Source organism: Sturnus vulgaris, chromosome 3 (genome assembly GCF_052056855.1).
Source record: "Sturnus vulgaris isolate bStuVul1 chromosome 3, bStuVul1.hap1, whole genome shotgun sequence".
NCBI lineage: Eukaryota > Metazoa > Chordata > Aves > Passeriformes > Sturnidae > Sturnus > Sturnus vulgaris.
The window spans coordinates 28,271,252-28,298,183 of record NC_142245.1 but is presented as its reverse complement, the minus strand read 5'-3'; the positions used below and the strand labels follow the sequence as shown (position 1 = coordinate 28,298,183).

The 26,932-nt window shown below is 39.9% G+C and overlaps 1 long non-coding RNA gene across 1 annotated transcript; it reads right to left on the bottom strand.

Annotated features, from left to right (window-relative positions):
- Positions 1 to 6,264: 6,264 nt before the first annotated feature.
- On the bottom strand, positions 6,265 to 17,673 carry LOC148224249 (uncharacterized). Its single transcript, XR_015802241.1, has 2 exons — positions 14,241 to 17,673; positions 6,265 to 7,250 (listed from the first exon to the last, which is right to left on the bottom strand). It is a non-coding gene; the product is annotated as an uncharacterized LOC148224249 (long non-coding RNA).
- Positions 17,674 to 26,932: the final 9,259 nt, after the last annotated feature.

Sequence of the window (26,932 nt, the reverse complement as noted above, 5' to 3'; positions counted from 1 at the left end):
GCAGGAGGCGGCGGGGAAGGGGCGGCCGAGCCGAGCCCCCGCCCCGCCGCCAGCCGGAATTCCCCGCGACACCCCGCGTCAGAGGCGGAACGGCGCTTGGAAGCTGGCTTCTCCCAGTACAGCTCCCGAGGCGGCCGGATGCTGCGCAGCAGGGACCGCCCCGGCACTGCGCCTGAAGGAGTCAGGCGGCTCCTTGCACGCTGGATGGAGCAGCAAAAGCTTAGGCGTGGAGACCCTTGGAGCACGTCGGTATTGTTGGGAGTAATAGCCCATTCAAAGCGGTTTCCTTACTCCTTATAACGGGGAACAAATCCGTGGCTTGGCCTAAGTGCAGGTGAAGTAACATCCGATCACGTCGGGCAGAGGAGCCGCTGGCTGCTGCAGCAGCGCAGAAAGCCAGCTGATATTCCAAGTAACAGAAGGCATCGCATCCTCCTGTGTCTGCAGACACACTGGGACACTGCAGTGCACAGGGTGGACACTTAGATGAGAAAAGATGTACAGATGTTAGGCTCGGAGGGAAGGGTCCATGGGTTTACTCTACTGGAAGGCAGCAGCAAGCAGAGAATGGCAGGAGCCGGTTCTCTGACATCTTTCCCGGAGACTTTTGAGGAGGAGACGGGGTGTGTGCTTGAGAGGAATGACGGACTTACCTTTACAAACAAGCTGTGGCCTGCTGGTAGATAAGACTAGCACTGAGAGATAACAGAAACAATGGGAAGGATTCCACTGATTGATTAATGGAAAAAAATATATTTGCCTTTACAAACAAACTAGGTTTGCTGATAAATGAAATTGTATATTGAAAGATCAAAGAAACAATGGGGGAAAACCATAAATTCCATAAGAATTAAAAATTAAAAGACAAGGTTATACATTAGAGGATATGGTAGGTATCAGGCATTCCGGGAAGTCTGTACCTCTCAAGTACCTCAGTCAATGGGGAAAGAGAGGGAAATGCGGCTGAAAAACAGGATTAAAAGGGAGGCTGCGTCCTCCAAAAGGTTGAGAGATCCCAGGGGAATGCCCCATGGACTCTCCCTTTATTCGAATAAAGAGGACTCCTCTGTCTCCTTTTTGGACATAAACCTCTGGTGTTTGTGGCTTGATTTTCCTGACATGCTCAACAATCCTGCAGGTGATGCTAAAGCAGGAACAGCGAGTGCTGAAGGACAGAGCTTCCATTTAAATGGATCTAGACCGACTGAGGGAATGACATGACAGGAAGTCTGTAAAACTCAGCAAGGACACATACAAGGAAATTTGACAAGTCCAGCGCTTGGGAAGGAATAGGCCTCTGCAAGAGTACAGGGTGGGGACTGATGGGCTGTGGAGCAGCTTTGCAGGGAAGGATGTGGGGTCTCCTTGGACAGCACCTTGGCCATGGGCCAGCAGTGTATCCTGGCAGCAAAGGTGCCCAAGAGTATTCCAGGCCATACCACTGGAACCATAGCCAATAGGCCAAAGAAAATAATTATTTCTGCTCAGCTACGTGTGGAATAGTGTGTCCAGTTTGGGGTCCCAAAATGCAAGGAAAATCTCAACAAACTAAAACAAGTTCAGTGGAAGCCACCAAGTGGTCCAGGGGAAGGTGCAGCACTTGCCCTGTGAGGACAGTCTGAGGTAACCACTCTGGATCAGCTTGAAGAAGAGTCAGCTTAAAATACTTCAGCATACAGAACACAGCCTAGCATATACATTGCCAGTGAAAACCCCCAAAGATGAAATAATACACTGTATAAGCAATTCTGCTTGGAAGAATCCTTGGAAGAGGATGAAAAATATAATGAAACATACATAATTGATGTTAGTTGCATTCAAAATGATACTGATGAGGCCAATGTGTGAATTTACATTTCTAGAGCAGGATAGCACTCATGAAGGATTCATGTGCACCCTGCACAAATGCAGCTAAATTGCCACTTGGCAGTCCTACATAAACAGTGCAAGAAAGAATGTGCTAACACGTAGCAACAACAGGCAAAATAAATATAGAGCCAGCATAGCCAGAATCTGGTTAACAGTTCAACATGGGGAAATGCAAAGTCCTGCATCTGGGGAGCAGCAGCCCCAGGCACCTGTACATGCAGGGGGCTGTCCCAGCAGCTTTATGAGAAGGACCTGATGGTCCTGGTGGGCACCAAGTTGAACATGAGCCAGCAACACACCCTTGATGCAGAGAAGGATAACAGCATCCAGGGCTGCATGTTGCCAGCCAGTTGAGGGAGTTGATTCTGCTCCTCTCCTCAGCACTGGTGAGGCTGACCTGCTAAGCTCCCCAATACAAGGGAGATACAAAACTGGAGAAAGTTCAATAGAGGATCACTAAGGTATTAGGGGATTGGAGCACCTCTCCTGCGAAGAGAGGCTGGAGGATATGGGGCTGTTCTGGCTGGAGAAGAGAAGGCTTAGAAGAGGATCTTATTGATGTGTATAAATACCTGAAGGGAAGATATAAAGAGGATGAAGACGGGGGTTAAACCACAACAGTCTTTTCTGCAGTTATCCAACACTGACTCCGCTTGTATAAAAGTTCCATAAGTCAGTTTTAACCTCAACTTATAGGCTGTTTCACTTTTTAGTTAATTCTGTAGCAAACTGTAGCATTTTCATTTCCAGTATGCAGCAAATATTTTTATGCTAAATACCTAAAACTTACCAGAACTATAAAGTTTTAGTAACATAAGCCCTCCAATTTGCTAAATCTCTTTATATTTCTAGAGTGGGTCCTCTCGAAGTTACAGTTTTTGTCAGAATTAAGAGTTTTCATCTAAGGAAAACACCTGCCATTCTACCTGGCCTGCTACTAGGGCAAAGAACTTATCACTGGGTGGAGAGAAATAATCAACTGCTTTGTTTCATTTTGAAGATCTGATGATAGGATGGAGGAAAAGAAAGGAAATAGGCTGCAATTTGCTATAAACAAGAAGAAAAATTCCTAATACCAGCAGAGCTAGGCTGTGGCCAGAGCTCAGCAAGATGAGACTGTGCAGCTCCTGGTTATCATGCACTTCACCAACCTGACCCACACAGCTGAAGGATACACTTCGATTTTGTGAGGAAGTATTGATGTAAGGGACCAGCTCTGAGCCCTCAAAGCATGATGGAACTTGCTGTGGTTTTTCTGTACTAACATGTTGGACATCTGAAGAGCACTGTCAGTAAGACTGCGAAGGATATGAGAAAGCCATGGACTGTTGTGGGTGCTCCAAACTATGAGGCTGCAATGAGCCTATTGGAAGAAATCAGATCACCTCCTTTCTCAGGGTGCACACACACCCTTGAATGAAAAGCAGTTCCCTGGGGAAATTTCTGGGCAACCCCTTCTTTCATAAGGCAATTAATTTTCCTGATGGAGGGCAATGATCTGTGCATTGTAGGAGGCCAAGGGGATGCTGTGAGGAAACACCACTTGGAAGAAGGTGATCAGAGGCTGGAAACTGAGCTGGCTGCTACCTCCCACATTGGCTTGCTTTCATCTTTCAGTGTTTATTTCCCAGGCATGGCGCCAGCCTGGGGTGTGTGTTGCCAACAATGCAGCGCTGCAGGGCATGCTGTGCACAGTGCCCTCAGTCTGCCACTCCTGGGTGACACTGCCCACTTTCTGTGCTATGGGCCACCGTGGTTGTTTCACCAGCCCTGAGCTGCCACATCAGCCATGTTTCCTTAGCCCAGGTCTGCTGGATCCTTGCTTCTCTGGGTGTCCCTGGCGGATCCTGCTTCTGTGTTGCAAATTGTCTGACCCTGGCAACCTCTGCAGCTCTGGCCCCGAGCACTTTCCCACTCCCTTCTCCAGAGTTTATCTTCTCTGCAGCCTAGAGCAATTCTGAGAAAGCAAATGCAGGCATAGACTTTAAATAAAACTTTTTAATTCCAGATGGAACTTAATACGTTTGATGAAGTTAGTCAACGTACATGTCCTCCCTCACTCCTAACAGCATCAGCCACAAACCAAACCTCAGTGTCAGGGGTTGTAAAACTGAGTGGGAGTTCAGCAAGGCAAAAGAGCACCTTTCAATTCTGGCTGATGTGGCAAGCAGCCTTCTCTACAGACCTAGCATCTGTGCTCAGAAATCTGTGTGTCTGTGGAACTGAGGTGCAGCTACAGTGGTAGGAATTTCTTGTGCTAGGATGCTTTTTCTAGGCCATGGTGACACACAGCCAGAGGATTGCCCATGGGAATCAGAGCAGTCATCAGAAGAGTGAATACTTGATGCTGCCTCCTTACTTCCAGGCATTTTCCATTCAGAGTGGGATGAATACTCTCTCTTCAGCCAGGCAGAGAAGAATAATTAATGATGGAAAACCAATATAATGGCAAGGAAAGAGAGCAGGAGTAGAACAATAAACACTTTCATTATCCTGCTGAGGAAATCTTGGTGTCTGTGAATAAATCCTGTCAGCAAAGGATACCTTGAAGCAAAAGCCTGAAGAGCATGTACAACATAAACCATAAGATTCGGCAAGAGGGACAGAGACCTTTGCAAAGCAAAAGTGGACAATTCTGGGAACAGCAGAGCAAATGCAAGGTCTTGTCTGGTGTCTAAATAATAAAATAATACAAAAATATTCAATATATTCAAAAATTATATATTCAATTTATATATTCAAAATATTCAATAATATACAAAAATAATCCCAACATGGCACAGCTTCAGGACTAAGAGTGGAGGAAGGCTCATCAGAATCTTCACCTCCCGAGTGCTGCCCTGCTTTGCCTTTGCTGACCTCTGGGTGCTTTGCTTGCATGTAAAATCATGATCTGCTTGTTCACAAGCAGGCTCACGTTAATTTTACAGGACCAGAAGTTCTATCTTGCCTAAATAAATAGAAGGCAAATTTGCACTTCAAAATGCAAGAACATCAGGTATCGGAAGAAAAATAAATTTTTGAAATGTTGACCTGAACATCCAGCATACCTGCCCTTGCCAAGGACTGCCCTTTAAAGAAAAGGCAAGGCTGGTAAAGTGGCTGGACCAAGCTGGATGATACAGATCCAAGTATTTTTAATCTGGGCTAACTGAACATGACTAGAAATAGAGGGGCATGAAATAAGGATACCCCAGTAATCACTGTGGTAGAGGAAGAGCTCAGAAGGAGTTGGTTACTTGCTTTCTCCTTCAGTCCTTTGCTTTCCTCTGCCTGCTCCACTGAGTTGGGGAAAAGACCTAGAAGCCTTTCTGATTTTTTTGGAAGCTGAGTCATTTGGGTGGATGAAATAAGAACATGTATGATGTTCCTTTCTCCATTGTTCTGTATTTTGAATAAGCATTGACATCAAGGCTGAAACATCAACTTTCTGACGTGGTTGCAGGTTCCCCACTTTGCATAGGTGTTAATAGTGACTCCTTCTGCCAGAAAAAGGACAGCCAGGCTCCAGGACAGCTTCAGGCAGGTACAACACATGCAGTGACATTCAAAAGTGCTCTGGCATGTCCAAGCACCACCCCAGACTGTAGTATGCATTCTTGATCTTTCTTTTACTGAGTAATACAAAGCAACTAACTGCTAGAACCGGTCCCTAGCCTACCCTCTTTTGCTTATTTGTTTGTTCATTAAGTAACTTCCAGTCATCCCAAGAGTCAAGGAGTCTGTTCTTGCAGGTGCAAGGAAGGTATAATTTTAAAATATTTTCCTTTGAAATGGATTTATTTGTGATCCAATCAGGTGCTGTTACTAATTTATGAATTGGCATACTTTTGCCACCAGCAAACAGTATCTACCATCGTCTTAAAATGACAGGGTCTGAAGGTTTTGAGAGGAAGCTTGACCATTTGCAGATAATCAGTGCTTAGCATTTTCTGAAAACCAGGTCTCTCTTCAAGGTATTTTAAACTGAATACATAAAAGCAAAGAAACCTCTAATCATTAGTTACTTCAGAAAATTTCAGCCAGGGAACTTTTTTTTTAGTGCTGGTTGTGGAATCATTAATTATTATTGCACAGAATGTAATACCAAAGCAGAGCTCCTCAATGGATGAAAGTAAACCACTTCTCTTCTAGCTTTTTTATTTTTTTTTTTACAGCAATAATAAAACATATTATTATGCACTTCCAACCATGAATGTTCTCCAGAGCAATTTGATATTAAACTCCAAATCATCCGACTGGATGAGTTTTTACATATTGTTACAGCAGAGCAAGCCAGGAATGTTATTAGAGTGGCTTGAGGCACAGTGCTGTTTCACAGAAAACAAGGAACAGTAAAAAATTTTAAAAGTCTCAAAATTCCTTTCTCAAAGGGGATTTGTGGCACTGCTGAGATTAGAGCCATTCCTATTCAAGCAGCTATATTCCCAAGGAGACCTTAATTTGTGCCTATCTAGTCTGAAGGATCTGGTTTATTTCACCAGGGCAGAATACTAATGTGAGCTGGTGGTTCTGTTCTCTGGACTTGTTTCATTTTCCTTCCTTTCTTCAGCAGCAATACATTTACACAATTTTTCAGGCCACAGCAAGAGTAGGAAGAGGTTGGGCTGAAGCCTAGTTAATGCCACCCAGATGCATGCCAGGGTTATATTTTCAGTGCTTTGTCCCTCTGACAGTCACTGTATTGTAGGATTGGTAGACAATGCCTTCCATCATTCAACATGGAAGACTGGTTTTCAGCACTTATAAGAGCACTTTTAATCTGCAGAAATCACCATTAGTTAGGGAGAGATGAAGCAAAATGTGTGTGTGACACCTGACACCAGCATAAACAGGGTTGCATTACACCAACCAAGGTTTTTTTTACTGAAAAACCTACACAATTGCTTTAAAAAATCTCTTTGTTCTCCAGGTCAATTGATTGTCAGCATAATTTGAGTATAAATTAAAGCAGCTGGACAGTCCTCAAGAATATCTGTGCAGGCTGTATTCTTCTGTATCACAAGGTTCTTTGGGAGACATTCTGGTTGGTGGTTTCACTCCACTTGGAGATTTCCACACATGCAGCAAAGAAGTTTTGAACTTGTTCCATGTTTTCAAAGCACTGATCAGTTGTATAGGATCCAGGATTTAGATATTTTACTTTCAGAAAAATCTGATGATAATCAGTTATGGTTGGTGTTAGTGGCTACTAATGTGATTCCTGAAGGCAGCTAAACACTCCCAAGAACCTCAATAAGGCCAGCAGCACTACGGTGATCCCCAGGGAGCCCAGGCTGTCTGAGGAGTGAAACAGGCTAGGCTGGAAATGAAGATGGACAAAATTCAGGACAACAGACAAACTGAAGAAGTCAGGAAAGTTTTAGATGTGAATTTTAAACCTAGAAGAGAATTAGATTGTCTTAAATGTGCTATATTTTAAAAATATTTCACAATTGTTTGACTTATTTTTTAAATGAGGAGAAACTTCTCTCACATGTTCAGCTAAACAAATAGTAGCTAATAACCTTCTAAATTAGTTTTCTAAGCTTTGTCTCCTAGGTTAGAACAGAATATATTTATTAGCCATTGACACTAAGAGAGCACAGGTTTAGTATAGGTGAGTTACCTGGTAATAGAGCCAGGTTAGACAACTCCTGGATCTCCTGCCTCACCCACCCACACCCACACAGACCCAATGTCATTAGCAATGCACTGAGCACATCTGTCAAGCACAGTCCTCTTCCCAAGCCTGCACAGCTGGACAGTGATACACCTCCACTGGGGCTGGCCTTGCTCTTTAACCTCCGTTTCACCCTGTTCTGGTGGGGTGAGAAAGAAAACAGTGAGCTTTGGGGCACTGTTGTTGTTTCCCACAGTCATACCACATTATTTGGGATCTTTTCCGGATGCCATTTTGGACTTCAAATGTGTTGTTGGGATTGACTTCAGTTAAGTCACTCAGGTTGCAAAATGGGAACAACACACCAAGACCTTCACCAAGTAATTCTGATAGTGCCATGCTTCGTTGCCAGCTACACAGACCATTTTTGCATCTAGGATGGAGTCTGCAATGTCTATCAGGACCAACGGATATTCCAGAAATGTAGTCACAGACATGTCTGAGAAAGCAAGCAGCAAGTTATGGTTGTTTTCAAGCCTCTTCTGAGGTGAGAGGAGGCCTCAGGGGAACATCTCAAAGTGTGAAACCATGACCAGATTAAAGGAGATTTAAAGCACAGATTAAAAGGAGCCCTTATTAGAGAACACATTAGAAGAAGTAGGACAACCAGAACATTTTCTCAGGATGTGCTCAGAACCACACAGGAATTGTTTCAAAGAGCAGTGGCTCATGACTGAAAGAGTTTAAAGTGCTTTTGGACATGATATGTCTCTCATCTTTACCATAGGTTTAGCCTTGCATGGGCAAACAGTTCAATCCCAGCACAAGGGGCGTCTCATTTATTACTAAACGATGCTATTTAAATGTTGGCAGTTTGAAGCAAGGGTGCAATGCTAGATTTTTATGCTCTTAACCCTCTTCACTGTTTTTGGGATGAAAGCCCATTGAGTTAACCTGCACACAGTGGATGGGCAGGAGCAGAGTTTATGGCCAAATATTACTGGCTCCAGTGCTTATTTACCTAAGTGATTGTATTGTCTCCAGTCAGGTTATATCCATTGATAAAGACCATTCTTGTTGTAAAGGAATGTACTAGTAGATTTTTTTTGTCTGTGACTGGCAAGTAGATGGACTTTCAGCTGGCAATATCCCTAAGTATATGTAGCTGTATGACTAGAACAAGATTTACTTGAAGAAACTCAAACATTCATGTTGAACTTGCCTTAAAATTAAAATGTCAGAGTCTCCTATCTTTGAAATATCTAACTCCCACTGATTCCAGTGAAATAGATAATAATTACCCTTGAGGATTTGAACCTGGAGCATAACAGAAGGCAAAATGTAACTCACAGAAATGCATAATAGAAAAATAATTATATTGTAACTTGTAGTGCTGTCACAGTGAATATTCTGCACTTGGATATTTCTTTTAAAAGAATTTCAAGATTTATAAATCTAGTTCTATAATATTTTAGAATTCAAATCTGAGATAGACTGTGGTTTTTTTCAATGCCACAAACACATGAATTTAAAGTGGTTCAGTCTACAAGAATGAGCATGATTTTCTTCACAGACTCTATTTTCCCCTGTATGTATTTGATAATGTAAGCTACAGGATCACTCGGTTGTTCCTGTGCAAAGACTGTACTGCTGCAAAATTCTAAAAGTAAACTCTCAAATCAGTGTGTTTAGAGATAACAAGCTCTATTGGCTGTTATAAGAACAAGATATGTATTAAGCTTTGATGTTAGCTATCACCTCTGGGAAACATTAAAAGAAATTGGCACTAGCCAGCATTTAACTTTGTGTGACAGGAAATGTAAGTTATGAGGTTAGTTCCAAAATCCAGATGATTTTGGTCCAGGAAGTCAAATTTTCACTTTTAAGCACAAACTGCAATTATATACAGGCAGTTTGTACTTGCAGACAGACAATGAACTGTCTAATTGCCCAAACAACACTTAACACTTCTGGTGTGCTTTTGAGTGAGATGATTTTTGATGCACTGAATCTGGATATGCTTAGCTTGGATTCAGTAGGACATAACAGGTACCTTGTGGTCTCACTTTGTGAAATTAAAACTTTCAGGTAGCTTTCCACTCTTCATCATCCATATTATATCTCTTACCAACCAACTGAAGGATCTATATTTTAATCCTTGGAAAGACTGCTACACCTCATATTCCTCAGAATCTCCTCAGGCCACACAAGTAAAATTTAGATGGTAAATCTGAGCTTCCCATTCAGAGCTGGACCTGAGTCCATCATTCCCTGGGCTTGGCTTATGCTTTTTGAGTGAAAATTACTGTAGTGCCATCTAGTGCTACTCTGATAATCCTTGTATTTGCTGTATAGTTTCCAAGGACATTGCTCTGGATTCAATACTTCTACCTCTAAACACACTGAAACCTTGAAAATGCAATTACCTTTCTAGGCAACATTCCCCATTTTTTCTCAGGCAAATCATCATATAGATTATATACATTTCTATAACAGACTTTGCAGCAATGCATTAAAATTGGCTTTGAGCAGTGTGACAGTATGGAGTGGGGAAGGAGCTGGAGATTATCTTGCAAAGAGCATGTGTTCCCATATCTTCAAAATGTGCAACTTTTAAAAATAGGAATGCAGAAATTGCTCTGGAAAGTATGCCTATAGAAGGGAAGGAATCCTTGTTGCAAAGATGACTTTGAAGCATCAAGCCCAGCCTAGTTGGTGAAGAAACGATTCTTTTCCCTGTATATATGTGGTGCTATATCTGTTGAAAAACTCACATGGATTCTCACACCCTAGGAGATGAAGAAGACTTCCAAGACATTCTGTGCAATTCTGTTCACTAAAATGTACCTGGTTCATGCAGCAATTCTCCCTATTTAACCCATCCAGGTCTCCTGCATTCCAAGACTGAGAGGACTAGAGGATTTTGGTATGGATATGGGAAGCTGCCTTAACTGTAGTTGGAAGCCAGCTACCCAAAAGGCAGCATCTGGCTGTCTGCAGCCTGAAGCACTGTGCCTTAAGACACCTAATGCCATATTTTTGAACTGTTTTTAAGCTATTCCTACAAAGGCAGTCTTAGTGGAGAAACCAATTTGAAGCAAGCACTTGGGGGCTTGTGAATATCCTGATGGGTTCCTGTCTACATCTGCAGAAGTTTTTGAATCTGACCTCAAGACACCTTGAGGTCAAGTAAATGTGCTTTGCTAAATGTGACAGTGATTTTGTGAGCTGTGGTACAATGTGACCTGTGGCCTATGTGATTAAAAAAAGTAGCTGCTGTTGCCAGATGTTCCACGTGTCTCCCCAGGCCTCTTTTTTAAAGTGCTGGCAGCAGCTACCCACCAGCAGTCCAGCAGCCAGGGGGCCAAATGACTATTTCTGTTTTCTTGAAGAGCTGTAATGTTGACACATTTATCTGAATAGTTTGAGGCCATGCCCATGATAGCAACTAGGGGCTAAATAATTTCAGGTATGTAACAGGTTCCAGTTAAATCAGTAAAGTCTGTTCTGTAATTTCTTTCATCTCACAATCATTATATAGTTCAAGAACTATATTGGGCTTGCTCTTGAAAAGTCCTAGTGACACTCCCAGCATCCGCCTTTTCTTCACACCTTCAATATGGCTCTAAAATTAGACTCTGTTCCTGAAATGAATATATTGCTCTTCAATACACACGCTGCAAATTGAACAATAAATTCTTGTCTCAGCATGGAATGAACTTGAGGTAGGAAAGGAAGTTTTACGTTTTGCCACATCTAAGATAATAAAATAAATAATAGAAATTATTTTCCATGCTGTCAGCTTGAAACTTACAGCAATTTACTGAGCAAACTTAGCCTGATAGGAGAACTACAGGTAAGATACTAAAATAGGTAAGAGAGGGATAAAACTCTAAATGAATATTTACAAGAATTTAACCCAATGCACATATCTAGAAGCATTATCACTTTTTAAAAAAACTTACGAATAGGCACAAACTTCCACATACTTGATATAAATGTCTAGACCTTATTTTGTTTGAGTGAATTCACGTCTATTTAATAAGCAGAATGGTGCCAACAATTTTATAGAGAGCTCCACATGGTTTTTTTTCCTCTGGAATGTCTCCAAGCAAGTCACACTCTTAAAAAAAAATTTGGCCCTCATCCTGCAAAGCCTTGTGTATGTGTCAAGTTTTACATGCTGTGAAGAGCCTCATTGATTTAAATAGAGTTAGTCACTAAGTAAAATGTTAAGCCCCTGCACAAATTTCACCAGGTTCAGAACCTTGGTTTGAAATCTATTTATTTGTGTTCTCAAGCCTCCTTTTGGAAGAGCCTCTACTGTCCATTGCTCTGTTTTTGTGTATCCAACACTTTCTACAGCTGTTCTAGTATTACTCCAGCCCAGATTTGCTGGAACATTTCACAAGATCCTGCAAACTGTGGAAGAGGAAACTGCAAGTAGGAAACTTACCCAGTCTATATTTTTCATGGATCAAGAGTGCAATACTTGATCCTTTGGGCACTATTAATATATTTCTGCAAGTTGGTGACAGATAGAATTTGATCCAAAAAATTGTCTAAAATCCACTCAGCAGGATGCCCCCTGCTCCCCATCATGAATGCCAATAACTTTCATTTTTAAAAAGACTTTCTAGTGCTGTTCCTGAAATGTGACTTGAGAATGACACAGTATAGTACCATCTTCCTGAGTTCAGAGAAGATTATTCCAGAGTCTCTGCTGCTGCCCAACACCTTCTCAAATTGCAAAGGGGAGAAAAAAACCTGATGTGAGAAGACACTTTTCAGATTTTGCCATGTAAGTCCTATAGAATGACAGCAAACCTAACATCTTCCTGAAGTCTTTGAGGTGACAGTATAAGCTATTTCAGAGGTCTCCACTGTCTATCTTGGATCATGCTCAAGTTAGAAAACTGAAAGCAGTGATTTATAATTACCATCTGACTGCCATCCATTTGGAACATATTACAGGAACTGTGGGAAAGACTGATACAGTTTAATTTAGGGACATTCTTACTGACTTTTACTTTCCATTCTATGTTAGCTCTGATTAAGAGTTTCAATTTTAAGACTGTGCTAAATATGTCTTAGCAGTAAAATATGCCAAGAGTGAGAATGAACTGTCTAAATTTTACCCTTTTTAAAGGTCAGGATTACACTCCCATTTTATCTAGAAAACATTTCACACATTTTGTGAATTAAACAAAATTAAGCTGATTGACAGTGGCACAGCTAAAGACAGTACACAACTGTCTCATTAATTTAAAGTGTCAGATAGATGTTCTGCTCTGGTATACTTCAAACAGGGTAAGAGATTTAGATATAACAGGTGTAGATCACTTTTCCACTGTCAAACAATAAGTATAACTTAAGAAACAATACAGATATAGAAGGCTTTAAATACAAGTACTTCCCCTAGGAGTTGTACAGGGGAGCCAACACCTGATTTCTGAAGATTCAGTGACATCTGGCTTCACATTTTTCCTGCATATGATGTGATATTTGTCCTATAAAGTTTTCTTCTCTGATACTGTTCTGACTGCTAAACCTTTAACCATGATTTCTGTCTGAAGGACTTTTTCTTGATGGCTTTCTTGTGCATGGTTTGTTTTGTTGGTGAGTTGCTTGGTTTCTTCTTTTTTTTTTTTTTTTTTATTAACCTTTGCTGCTTTTACCTGTGGGACAGAACTGGTCTAATTTGTCCTTTCTTTCATGGATGACCCTGAACATGGTACCTAGCATGTACCAACCATGGGCACCAACCACTGCTCCAATACAAGTCCTTTCTGGAGACCTGTGTGAATAAATGATCTCTCCACTCAACCTGATGAAGGAAGATAACTATCTGCTGCTATATTAAGCATGTATTTCATAAATAAGAGTCACATAAATGGGTGTGTGCACATGAGCATGAAGGGAGAGGTCAAAACACTGTTCCAGAAGATATTGGTGTTGGGTGTTAGAAGTTGATGCAGCAAGACATGGAGTTTTACAAAGGTGAAAAAAGGAAGGAGCAACAGCGTAGGAAGAAAGCTGGAGAGAGGAAGGTGGGAGTAAAAACCAGGATGCACAGGAAGAGTGAAAAGTGGGTGAATGAACTAAAAGAGAAGCAACAAACAACAGCAATGGGCCAGCAAATGGAGGCTGATGCAGAAATAGCAGAAGCCAAATTTTGGAGTTCAGGATTGTGGGTTGTGTCCAGAAGGACAAGGCCCCTCCCAGCTCTGGAAATGCAACTCTAGACTGGGAGAAAAGAAGGCATTTGAGGGCTATGGCTTCTACTCCCTTAAAAACTCTCAGCCTTAAATGGATGCTTCAAGGAAGAATAAGATTTTAGAATGCTGAGGAACACAGCAAGAAACAACAAGGGAAGGTGAGATAGGAGTCAAGCCTCAATGTGACTTGTGATTTTATTTCAAGCTGCTTGCCAACACGTTTTATTTATTTTTCTGGTTACTATTGGATAATGTAAAAATGTATGTCAAGTTGTGACCCGCCAAAGGTGATCAGAAGTCCTTAGCTGGGAAAGGTTTAACCACACCCCTGGTTAAATATTTAATATTGCCAAGGGCTGTCAGTGAGTGCAGTGGAGAATTCAGCTAGAGCTGTGTGAGGTGGAGGTGGTCTCTGATAAAGATGCCAAATAAAAGTGAGAGCAATCTGAAAACTGAGCCTGTAAGTGTCAATGTCACCTGTAGCCTAATATCACACTGAAAGAAAATACATTTATAATTTACTCTTCCAGCCTTAAGAAAGATTCAGATACCTTGATGCCCTTGAGTATGGCAGGTGAGGGCCTGGGATCCTCTTCCCAGCTGCTGCTGCTCTCTCAGTGGGAGGGAGGCTGTCTGATCTACACTGAGACCTTGACATCTTGTGATGGCAGCAGGGAGCCCATTTCAAACTGTCCACCCCCAGATATCTTCTTATTTATTAACTTTTTAACAGTGCAGAGGAAATTGGTGAATGCACACTGGATCCTGTCACATGGCTCAGGACTCAGATGCAAAGGTGCTGCAGCATCCATCTCCCTGAGCCATGGGGTCCTCTATCTGCCTCTGCTGCTAGAGCAAGAGACTTCCAGAGCCAGTACTGCAAAGCCAGCCTGTGGAGCAAAGGAGGGATGGAGAGAGTTATTTCACCCCTTCTCTGTTCCCTGTTGTAAAGTTACAGTGCATAGGCAAGTCGTTTTCATAACTCACTACAGATTATCTGCTATTTAATAGGAGTTGCTGCTTTTGCTTTCAAAAGAATTGACATGTTGCAGGATTGTCAGCTCTGGAGCCAATGTATTGCAAAGATATCCCATTTCACATTGCTGACTAACACACCCATCTCTCAGTGGCACGGTTTCTGATCCCTTCTTTTTAACAGTCAGATTGATTTTCATTCTTTATTACAATTTCTTTAGTTTTACACAGTTCACTGCTGTAAATCCAAATAATCTCCATCTGGAAGATCACTTTGGCTTTCTTTTTTCATATTACTGGGAACTGAGTTTTGTCAGTGTTTCAGTTTAACTTTGCTTTTTTTTTTCTTCCCAATTTTGGTAGTGAGTTGCTGGAAGGTTGTTATCTGAGTTTCTTGCTGGATTGCATTAGCTTCTCATTCTGATTTAAAGGTACCAAAAACTAAAAGTTAGCAGATTATGTCACAGCAGAGATTATTCCTCTTTTTTGAAAAAAATTATGTTTGTAATGGATTCCTTTTTTGTCCTCCCAATACTTCCTGTATATTTGTGATGGATCAGTCCATCACAGTATTAAGATAGCAAGTTTAGATATGAACTTTCACAACGGTGCAGTTGTTTTCTGAAATCTCTGTAACTCCTTTGTTGTAGTGGAATGCCTTTCACCCTGCTCCAGTATTTATGCAGCTTTGTGTCTCAAGAAGTTTTAAATATTACTTTCATTTAATAGTGATAATGTGGATTTCTATATAACTTCACTTGTCTTTCCATAAGATCGTTTTCTTTCTATTATTCTTTTCCCTTACAAATGTAAGCAGTATCTTAGAACAGACTTGCCTCTTTTTCAAGTGTTCAATTAAAATCAGATAAAGGCTCCTCTATGATTTCTGCACATGCAGAGCAGAAAGCAATGAAATGATTCAGGACCAGGTTCTGTCCTCTTTTCCACAGTAGATCCAGAGATCTCTGCTGACTGCTCTGGAGTTGTGGTGCCTTAGTTCACATGAGGACAACAGTTTTGCTTTAATGTGTAGCTGGCAGCACAGTTCTCTTATTGTCAGGAGGATGTTAATTCCTATTAGTGTTTAAACTTTCAGAATGGTTACAAAGTTAGCAGATCTTTTTAAAGTGTGGTCTGAATTTACATGATTAAATTAAAGTGTTTCACAAAGTACTGCAGAAATCCATTACACCATAAAACAAAGAGAATTGATTTTTTAAAATTTTCCCTTCAAATTTGAATGCATTTGAAATCTCTTTGACTGTCTTGGTCGTCCTTTCCCACAGTATAGAATTAGGGTGCTATTGAAGTAAGTTGATACCTATTGGTGTAGCAATCAAACTCTCTCTGATATGAGGGATTAGCTGTAGATGTCTTAACCTTTTTTCCCCTTCCTTGGGCCTAAAATATGGCAGATTCATAATCTGCTCAGGGAACTTTCTGTAATATGGCTGAAATGTGTTTCACAATGAAGTGAGCCATGAAAAGGACATGGAAAGTATTCTTATTTTCTAGTCATTTAGCATTGCTGTGTGATTTGAAATTCTCTAGCAGAAAAAAATACTTGGTTTGCTGACGTGACTTCTGTGATCTGCAGAATATTGTCAAAATTGAAAATTTTGAAAAGGAGTTTTGATTCTCTTTGAATTTTCCATAGTTTACTCTTATTCAACTTTGAAGATTTCATTCTAGGCTTCTGCATATAAGTTAAAGAAATCCTGTCCTAATTAATGGAGCTTCCCTTCAGTACACTGAGAGAATACTTCCCACCCACTCCACAAAGGTAAACTCCCTTCTTCTGTGGGGCCAGAGCCCTTGGGTTTACCTTGAGGGTTTCAGGGAAACTGGAGAAGGCTGGCCTGTGGATCCCTTGGCATCTGCCATTTGAAAAGCCAGGCTGGGTATCTTTCTACTGGAAGTGGTGGGCTTGATTAGTGAAATCCAGCTGCCTCTACCATGCCAGAATAAGACAAGATGATTGGCAATGACTCTTTCTGGCTGCAGGACTTATGAATAAATGAAGTGATTAGGAGACATACAGAAAAAGCCCATGTTCTTACAGAGTCCTCTTTTACAGGAGGAACATTAATTATGTTCATGTGCACAAAAAGCAGAGTTAGAGAGGCTTAAAAGACCTTCAAATTATTTCCCAAGATCTGCAAACTTTGCTTTCTATTTTTTCAAGGTAAAAGTTTCCATAGAATTCATCTGTAATTTGAACACATCTGGCACCTTTTATTATTTTTGTGTAGTGGCACCTTCTGCTTCTGACAGCAGTATACTGGCACAGCACTGTAAAAGCACTGACACTGTGTCTGCAGGATTCCCATGTGCCACTCACTCCTTCTGTCACAACACATTTTTCTACCTCTGGAATGTTTTTCCACTCTTATTGACAGCTCTCATCTACAGTGGAGAGAAAGAAGTTGTGGGTTCTCCTATCATATATTTGCTTGCTAGAAAGACTTATTCCTTTTGTTCTGATATTTACGAAAACTAATTAAATTTGGTTAAGGAAACATACGAGTAGCATTATTGTTTTTAAGAGTTGCAATGATTTAAAGAAAGTAACTTTTTATGGCTCCTAGGCTCTGAAGGAGCGTAAGTTTTCCATAAAATAATGCTTTATTTTTCAAAAAGAATTGGTTTTACTCCACATGGCAAAAGCTAAGACATTTGAGAATGTGAAAATCTTTTTCTATTTTCATTGGAAAAGAATTCCCATTTCTGATGATATATGATCTTTCAGCTTTGTAAGGTGATATTAGGCTCTGCTATTGCTAACATTTATTTCGGAGAAAAAGTCAGCAGGGAGGACTATGGGGCTTAGCAAGAGAGTAGAGACAATTGTAACTACATTAATTGTCCTGGCACTTCTAATATTTCATCAAATAAATTCATCTTAGTGTTACAGATCCATTACAGTTAAATGCCAGTCAGCTTTACAGTGTTGTAATGTAGTTTTAGGATTTAGAATGACATCATATGAAATTGTTTCTCAGACCACTGTATTTTTTTGAAATAAAGCTCATTATTAAGATAATTATTTACCTTGTCTTTGCTTGGAGATTTGCCTTTTTTGATCACAATGCTGCCTCCACATTTTTCAGATTAGGGCCATGCATGGAGCTTCAGCATCTCAGCTGCAGCCCCAACCTTGTTCAAATGTTAATGTGAAAAAAGAAAGTTCTGGAATGAAGTGAAAACAATTAAATCGAAGGAATTAACTGCAGTGAAATGAACAGAAACTTAATGAAATTATACTCATGGAAATCTTGAGATATTTCCTTTCATACAAATAAAGGATTTTAATAAAAGGAAATGAAATGAGAAATTAATAAATGAAATTAAATAAAAAGAGAGGAAAGGAAGTAGGATGTAATGAAATAAAAAGAAAAAAAAAAAGAAAAATTCTGAAATGAAAGCAAATAAATGCAATGGAATTAATAGAAGTTTAGTGAAATGACCCAAACCTTTATGAAATGATACTCGGGAAAATCTCAAAATTTCATTTATTTTTTCATGAAAATTCTTAATTTCATGAAAGGAAATGAGATGGGAAAAGAAGGAATTAAGTGAAATGAAAAGACAGGAGAGGAAAGAAATGAAATGAATTGAAATTAAATTAAATTAAATTAAATGAGAAAAAAGAAAATTCATAGAAGTTATTTTTTTGAAATTGAATGGAATGAAGCAATAACCCTAACCATAATGAAATTATACTCATTAAAATCTGGAGATTTCATTTCATGAAAGAAAATGAAATGAAGAATTTTAATTTCATGAAAGGAGATGAAAGGAGAAATCAAGGAATGAAGTGGAATCAAAAGACAGGAAAGGAAAAGAAATAGAATGAAATTAAAGGAAACTGAAAAAAACTCAGAATTCCTAGGAGAAGTTATATAAATGGAATGGAATGGAATGGAATGGAATGGAATGGAATGGAATGGAATGGAATGGAATGGAATGGAATGGAATGGAATGGAATGGAATGGAATGGAATAAACCGAAATGTAGTGAAAGGATACTGATGGAAATCTCGAGATTTCATTTCCTTTCATGAAATGAAAATTCTTCATGAAACGAGAAATGAAATGAAATTTAATTTAAAGAAAGAAAATTCTGAAATTACTTACAGGTGTTCTAAGCCCTTTTGTGACAGCAGCTGGAGTCTGCTTAGTGGGTGAGAAGACAACAGATGCTTCTGATTAGGGAACTGAACCTCAGTGTTTCCACAGCATGTGCTTCAGGAAGGAATCTCTCTTTCCTTGAAGTATTTGATAGAATTTGCCAGAATCTGAACTATTATAGCTGGAAAGTTACTCCCGAACTTTGAATACATCCCTCTTGGTCCTAATTTTTTGTCAGCTGTAATCTTGTTGAGTGGTCAACTTGAAATAAAGGGCATAGAATGCAACATGCAGCTGCAATCAACGCTATGTAATAATTCTGCATTTTTATTTTACACTCATGAACATTCAGATTGCCTGATAACATTCAGATACAGTCCATATACCTGTCCTAAAGTGTTAAATTCACTGCATGCAAACACTAAACAAACAATCTGGGGTATGAGGGGTGTGGGGAATGCTACAGACATCTGTGGTTGTGATAAAAGGAGTTAAGTACTTTGCTCTGTCTTCAGTTTCCTGATGACAGGAGTGGAAAACAATTACCATTTTTCCAGTTGAATCCTAAGTTTATTGTCTTGGGAACATTCCTTACAGATGACAGAAAGAGAAGAAACTATCCTACCAGATGTACTTCTAGTTATTCCATTACTTATCTCTCCTGCCACTTGGAAGTCTGTTTATTTGGTTTATTAAATATTACAGCTTACTGTTTAAAATACCATACAGCAGGACTATTAGAACTGCTATGTTATCCTCCTTTGTTCAGCTCTCATCTGACAAGGTCATTGTTTAATGAGTGTAGGCACATAATACCTTCAAGACACAATAAGGCAATAAACTGTTCTCTTTTTCCTATCCGCTGTAAAATCTGCAGGATGATTGACAATTTTATAAACATCTCGGGAGGTGAGGTATGAGATTCCTTTTAATACTGAATTCTGTGTATACATTCTGTGTTGGAGTCATGGTCTCTCTAACAAAGAGCTGTGTTTAGCAAATAAATTGGAACATATTAAATGTTCTATTCTTAAGGCTCCATTGCATCTTCCTCTTGCTAATGGACACTCAACATTAGTAACTTTCCCCCCGCCCCTCTCTTCTGTTTCTGCATCAGACGGAAAAAGCTAATTTTTTCTTTAAGATTCCGGGCATCTGCTGAACTTCTTAAGCACTTTACAATCAAGTATAAACTCTTGCCCCTGTGCTTCCTAATGGCACACAGTTTGGTGAGGAATGTATCTTTCACATGATCTTACATTCTATATTGGTCTGTACTTTAAAAATACATGTGATACAAACATTTAAATAGGTTAACTGCATTAGGTTCTTACTATCTCTTTACTGAGACAAAGCAATACAGTGATTAAACCCTGTGCCATGATCTGTGTATGAAAACACAGAACAGAGTACAAGTGCACACTTCTCAATTAGCTCAGATTACTTTTGTTCTGATGAGAATGAGTGCAGTGATCCAGGACAGAAGTGAGAAATGGATGGACAAAGGCAGTATGGTCATTGTCCAAGACAGGTACTCACAGGTTCATAGTTAGGCACAAGAGGCTTCCTGCCACCACTGCAATTTGCACATTCAGAGGCAGCCAAGGAATGCCAGCTCTAGGAGGAAAAATAAAGGTAGGCATATTGTTAAATTGATGGGAAAGGTCATGTATAGCTGTCACTCCATCTGAGCAAAGTAAATACAGATTTTCCTGAAGTTTGACAGCATTAACGAGACTAGAGATCTATAGCTGGAAGGGATTTCCTTGTATCATTTATTCCATTCTCCAGCATCAGCACAGAATAATGTCTATCACACTATTCCTGACAGATGCTTATTTATTAACAGCTGCCAGTTAAGGTGATTCTGCAGAAATCACAAGAAGCATTCCCTCATGTTACTTCATTGCCCTTCTAATCTGACATTTTTTCTAATTGCTAATCCAAATCTCATTACAAACTAAGGTAATTATTTCTTAACTTTGTACCTGCAGTAGTGCAAAGCCAGTTGAATCAGCTTATGAAAACTGAAAACATACTAAGCAGATTCCTATAATTTCCCTTTTCTCAGTTCCCTCTTTTTTTTTCAGCCTAAATTCTTTCTGTCTTTTCTCATAGCTCAGGATTTCTGAACTGCCTGTCAGCTTTTTTCTCAGCTCTCTCTAGATTTTCATTCTTTTAAAAATACAGTTCCCAAAATGGGACTCTATTCCAGACGTGGAAGAAAAACACAGTGCCAAACAGACCCCAAAAATTATCTTATTTGGCTTATATGTGGTGCTGTTATTAAAATTTCCCAGAACCTTGCTGGTTATGCAATCCTGCCACGTCAGTGACTCGTGTTCAGCTTGTGACCCACGTAACCCAGGGTGCTTCACTGCAGAGAGGGCTGTGGCAAGTCCTGCTTAAGGGTCTCGAGGTGGCTCTGAGGAACAGATGAGGGATCACAGGGTAGGTCACATCATGTTGTGACAGTTGTGAGGGCCTCAGGGCCTGTATCCACCAGCCTAAACCCAACTAGACACAGCTCAAGGATAATGCTGTCAAATAGTTTGCACAGGGACTGGGTACAATCAGTCCCAGAGAAAGACTTGTTCCTGCCACTGGTTTTATGAGTAGATCCTTGCAGTCATCAGATCATTTAATACAATAAAGGTGGACTGAAACAAAAGTAAATGGAGTCCATGGGTAGAGGGCAGTGAGGAACAAGATGTCAGGCACATGCAGGTCAGTTGACATACAGGTCATGGGTCTCAAGACTGTCACGCCTATTCCTTTCGCCCTCAGTGTGCTGAAGAAAGAGCAGAGCAGGGAGTTCAATCCACTAATGGTGTGCTTTTCTTCAGGAGGCTTCTTCTCACTTTGCTTCCACCTCCAAATTAGTAGAGGATTCATCCTACCTAACATCTAAAACTGGTGTCATATATAAGCCTCTTCTGGTTTCTTCTGTAGTCTGGGAATAAAAGAACTACCTTTAGAGCACTGGATCCACCCCAATCCAAAATAAATTTCTTAGAGACAAGGAATGAATCATCTCCCCGTCATCTGAATGTGCTGCCTCTCTCCATTGATCAGTGAGGGAGTGACTAGGTCAGCCTTAGGCCAGCTGTCAAATTATTTGACAGCCATGGAAAGGCAATCACGATTATTTCCTTAATGAGTGGCCAGACTCTCTAGTCAAGCTGATTACTTTTCCAGAAAAGCACCCATAATCTATTCCATGCATAACAAAATGCACTATATCTATGAGAATCCATAACATTTAGTTAAAATGCTGAATATCCTCTCTGTTTTCTGTCTTCCACACATCCTCTGCCTCTAGCTCTAGTTATCTATAGCAGATTGTCTTTTCCCAGCCATTCCTGGCAGTACCTCAATAACCAGCAGCTGGGTCACATTCATGGAGTCACAAGAACAAGTCAAAGCTATCAGTTAAAAATTGTATCTCCTCTCCCCGGCTTTCATAGGCCTGGCATAAACTGATAAAGGGATTTCTTTTTTGTTTGCCTGCCCACATTTCTCACAGCACGTAGAAGGAAGTACAATTTGCTGTCACAGCAATTTTTCCCTTTCACACTTGGCTAGCCACACTGTGCATTTCACACAGATCTCTGCACTCAGCTGCTGAAAGTAATGGCCCCGAGGTATCAGACAGCAGAGCCTGTGGTATCTTAACTTTGTTAGCAGCCATAGAATTCTATGCTAAAACAATACACACCTTACTCATCTTACTAAAACAAATACTTTAGTAGCAAACTCATGAAGTGCAAACTGTTGACAAAGGTTTTGCTGGCAGATTTTTGCAGAGTAGCACATGTACCAATACATATATTTATGTGTATCTTTGGTTCTGTTTCCCCAAACTTCATGCAAGAAATGTAAGGTAAACATCAATCCCCAAAAAGAAGGATAATTATCGGCTAAATATGGAATGCAAAGGGCTGCTGTTATGGTTATATCAGAAGCTGCAGAACAGCTCTGCAGAACAGAGCAGAAGCAGAAGATAATTTTCTCCATCCAGGTTGTGCTTGAAGAATTATATAACATCCTACTTACCTTCATGAAGAGTACTGTGCATTTGCCACTAGTGGGCACACAGAAATCCTTTTCCGACACTAACTTGATCTACTAGCTCCAGTGTAATGTCATGGGAGAGAGAAGGGACTGGAAATCATAAGCATAGAAAGTCTTTTCGATATTCTGATCTGCTATTTTTGTATTTGGTAACTGGAAAAACAGTCGTGTGAGATTAATTCGGTGATGGTTCAGAGCACAGTTAACTTATTTTGGCTGAAAGCTCTTTGTAGTGATGCTCTCTACTCAGTGGTTGAGAGTTGGTCTGCATTTTCAAACACTAGATGGTGCCAAGGGTTCACACATAAAGAAAAGCAACGAAAATATTCAATTTACTGGCAATATTGGTGTAGTTTGGTCGTTCTGTAGCTCTGTTCAAAATCTATTCTCAGAATGTCTAGTTACCAAGGAAGTGACAGTGAAAAAATTCTGTACAAGAGGATATTAACCCAAGTAACAGCTAAATTATTGTTGGAGTCCCCAGAGAGAACAGCATTTCAGACAAGAAGTTTCAATACAGGCATGTTATCAGCATGGACCTAGTGTTTTCTTGGATAGAAAATTTTATATTTGCTCATTCTATGCTCTAACTGGTCTCACTATACAACCAAACTCTTGGGAACAAGAAACAAAATACCCCAACTTTAAATCAGAAATGCATAATATCCTCTGCATATTGCTTTACAGCAATGTTTGGGGGAAAATGTGTAGCCATTTTTCAAGGCAGTATCATACTTACTTGAGGCAGTTTGTATGAAACTGCTCTCTGGGAGACTGATACTGATAGTTTGCACGAAGACTGTTACTAAATTAACAAGAAAGGTCAAAAAGAGAAGGCACAAAGCAGGCTGAGCAAACAGAAGGCACCTTGTCTCTGTTGTTTGTACATCTTGCACTTACCAAAACTATGCTGCTTCAACGAACTTGTGTACAGAAGCTGTGGCGGGGACAAACATTCCAAAATGGAAACAACAATGTGTCTCTGCCTAATGGATGATGATATGGAGACATAACAAAGTCTAAGGAGTTGTGAAGAATGAATATAGATCAATAATACAGAATGATCTGGGTGGCATGGTCAACTGGACACAGAAGACATAATCAAATATAAAGTTTTACATCTAGGATGAAAGCATAACCCTCATATTCAGGTGAAGGCTGGGAGAGCCCTCATGTGAAAATGTGACATTGGAAAGGATTTGGCAATGAGTAAGGTGGATTGTCTGCTGAGCATTCAACCTCTGATCTGATTCTGCAGCCAAGAGCACTAATGCAATCCATAAATGTACTTATAAATCAAAAGTGATGGGGCTTATTTTACATTTGTGTGATTGATCTCCACTAATTTGAGTGTAGAGAGACTAAGAATGTTTAGAGTAGATTCACAATTGCCATTAAATTTTGGAAAACGATTTGCAGTGAAATATTTCAGGAATTTGGTTTGCTTTGCTTATGAAACTTATGTAAGTCTATGAGCCTCTGTGCAGTTTCTCTGTAGATTAGTTCACTTCACATGCCACTGGGTGCACAGAGGCATTTCTAATGCATGTGTGTGTGTGGATCAGCTAGCTAAGGTGAGGTCATTTCAATCCCATTTTGACTCAGTTGCATTTTGCAAAGTTAGATTAATTAGGGATCTAATGTAAGAAATAAGGACTTTGTTTAAAAACCCAGTTCTGAGAACCAGCTACTGTGAGTTTCATGTCATGCCTGTCTGTGCAACTGATTGCTGCAACACCATTCCTCAAAATCCAGGGAAGTCCTGAGCACACAGGCAAGCCCTACTGACACAGGACTACAATTCACATGACTGGGGGATGAGCACAAGCTGGAGTGTACCAATGCATTTGTGGGCCAAGTGCAGCCTTGTCCAGATGTTGAGCAGTCCTGTCCTTAAGCACTCCTTCACAGCCAGCCTTGTTTCCTGCCATTGCCATTGTGGATTATCTGTCAAAGAGTGAATGGCTTCAAAAGGCTAACTTCAATTTCTAGATGTCCTTGCAAAACCACCTATACAGCATCAACTCAAGCCCAAAGCCAGAAGTCTTCAAACTAAATGATACTACAGATAAATGAACTGCAATGCTCAATAAGCAAAACCTTCCCAGTAGCAAGCAAAATATCAAATAAATGGGTTTTATTTATCCTTTTTAATGGGAGATGAGAGGAGAGAAGAGAAAAAAATAGCAACAGATTCACTAGATATACCTGAACAGTACATAATTCACAGATCAACTTCATCACTCCCAGAATGAAATTAGAAATAGATCTATCATAATTCTTCAAAAGCTATCAGGAATGACTGAGATAAACAGCTACTGCTCTCAGATTGATGTTCAGGCTCAATAGGGATGAACTGGTGTGTACATCTATGAGCAAGCTGTGAAAAGAATGTTCATTGTCTACAACTGGCAAGCAGCTTACAGAAATGAAGTCAGTTTGTGGTACAGACCACATCAGTGTTCCCAGCCTACAATACATTACTATTATAGATCATTAGAACAGGCCTGGGTGTCAGAACTGTGTTTCCTAACTTTGCTTCCCAACTTAAACTGGTTATGTGATACTATGCCAGAATTTTCACTTCTACAAGTGTGAATTTTACACACATGTTCACCTAAGAAACTCTGTTTACCAAATAACTACTAATTTACCAAATAATTAAGAGTTAAGCTCAAGCTAAGGAATAAAGAAATACTTAACCAGATCACCATCCATTTACCAGTTTACCATTACAATTTTTATATGATATCCATATCTGAACTTTTCAAATGAAAAAATAAAATCGTAGTATTTCCATGATTAATTTCCATGATTAGACCACAAGGTCTAATCCATGAAACTGTGAAGTGTGATGAGGTCCTCAGCCAGAAGACAGCTAGAAGAACAGTAAGATTTATTTGAAAGTACAGAAAATTATCTGAACAATTAATAGGAGGGAAATATACTCTGTTTCCCTTTATTGGGATGAATGGCATTTTGCCTGGAATATGAGTCATGAAAAATATTATATTCCGAGTGTAAGACATGGCTAGGCAAGAAAGAAGGGGGAATAGTAACCTGGAGGATAAATTTCAGGAAGAAATAACTAAGATTATACTGAGGTGTATATTAATGCATGAATAACTACTGTAAGATTAAAAGCTCAGTTGCATCTTATCACTTTGAAAGTCATTCAAGTTAAAAGACTCCAGAATTCTGCTGAGAGAATTAATCACATCTCAAAGCCTGTCAATGCAGCGTGCAAGAGCATAGGACAACACATTCTCAGTCTGGGACACCTGCCTCTGGCAATAATTTTCAGTACAGGTTTGATGAATCACAGTCAGAGCTTTCCTGAGTCATTGCAAAACTTACATTAAACAGTTTCAGAGCCAAATAAATATTTGCAATATGAACTGAAACTCACAGTTCTCCCACAGAACAACCAAGGTTTAGCAGACACAGCCTGGTCCAATAGAAAGCTTTGAAGAAAGTGAAATGTGAGAAAAGCCAGAGACTCAAAACTGAAACATTATTCATTGCTTCTATAAAGAATCCCCCAGAATTATTTATGGCATATTCATCTTCTCTGGTCACTTGTAGACAATTTATTGGTACTCAGACAAGTACTTTGGTAACATGATAATAGCAATGCTGGCACCTATTACCACACACAGTAGTCTCAGATTGTGGTGGCAGCAGTTTCTGTTTTCTCTTTTTTTTGTGGACTTGGGTCACTTGACCTCCTCTGGTTCCACAGAATATTGCTGTTGTCATTAGCAGTGACTGTTCAAAAGGAAGGGCACCAGAAACACAAAAGCATGTCAGGACTGAGATGGGGAAAGCTGTGGGCATATCTTAGTGACAATAGGAAAAAGCAGACAAACTTGCAGTGCACAATTACTAAATTTTACCTGAACTGCTTGCCAAATGCAATCCTATGCACTGTCATTAACAAAATCCAGTCTTAATAAATGTCAGTTGTGTAGAGTTTTTGCAGGCCCTGATTTGACACGTCTATTGCTGACATCACACAAGTACTGCTTTGAGGAATTTTTGATTGAATGTGCTGATACAGACTG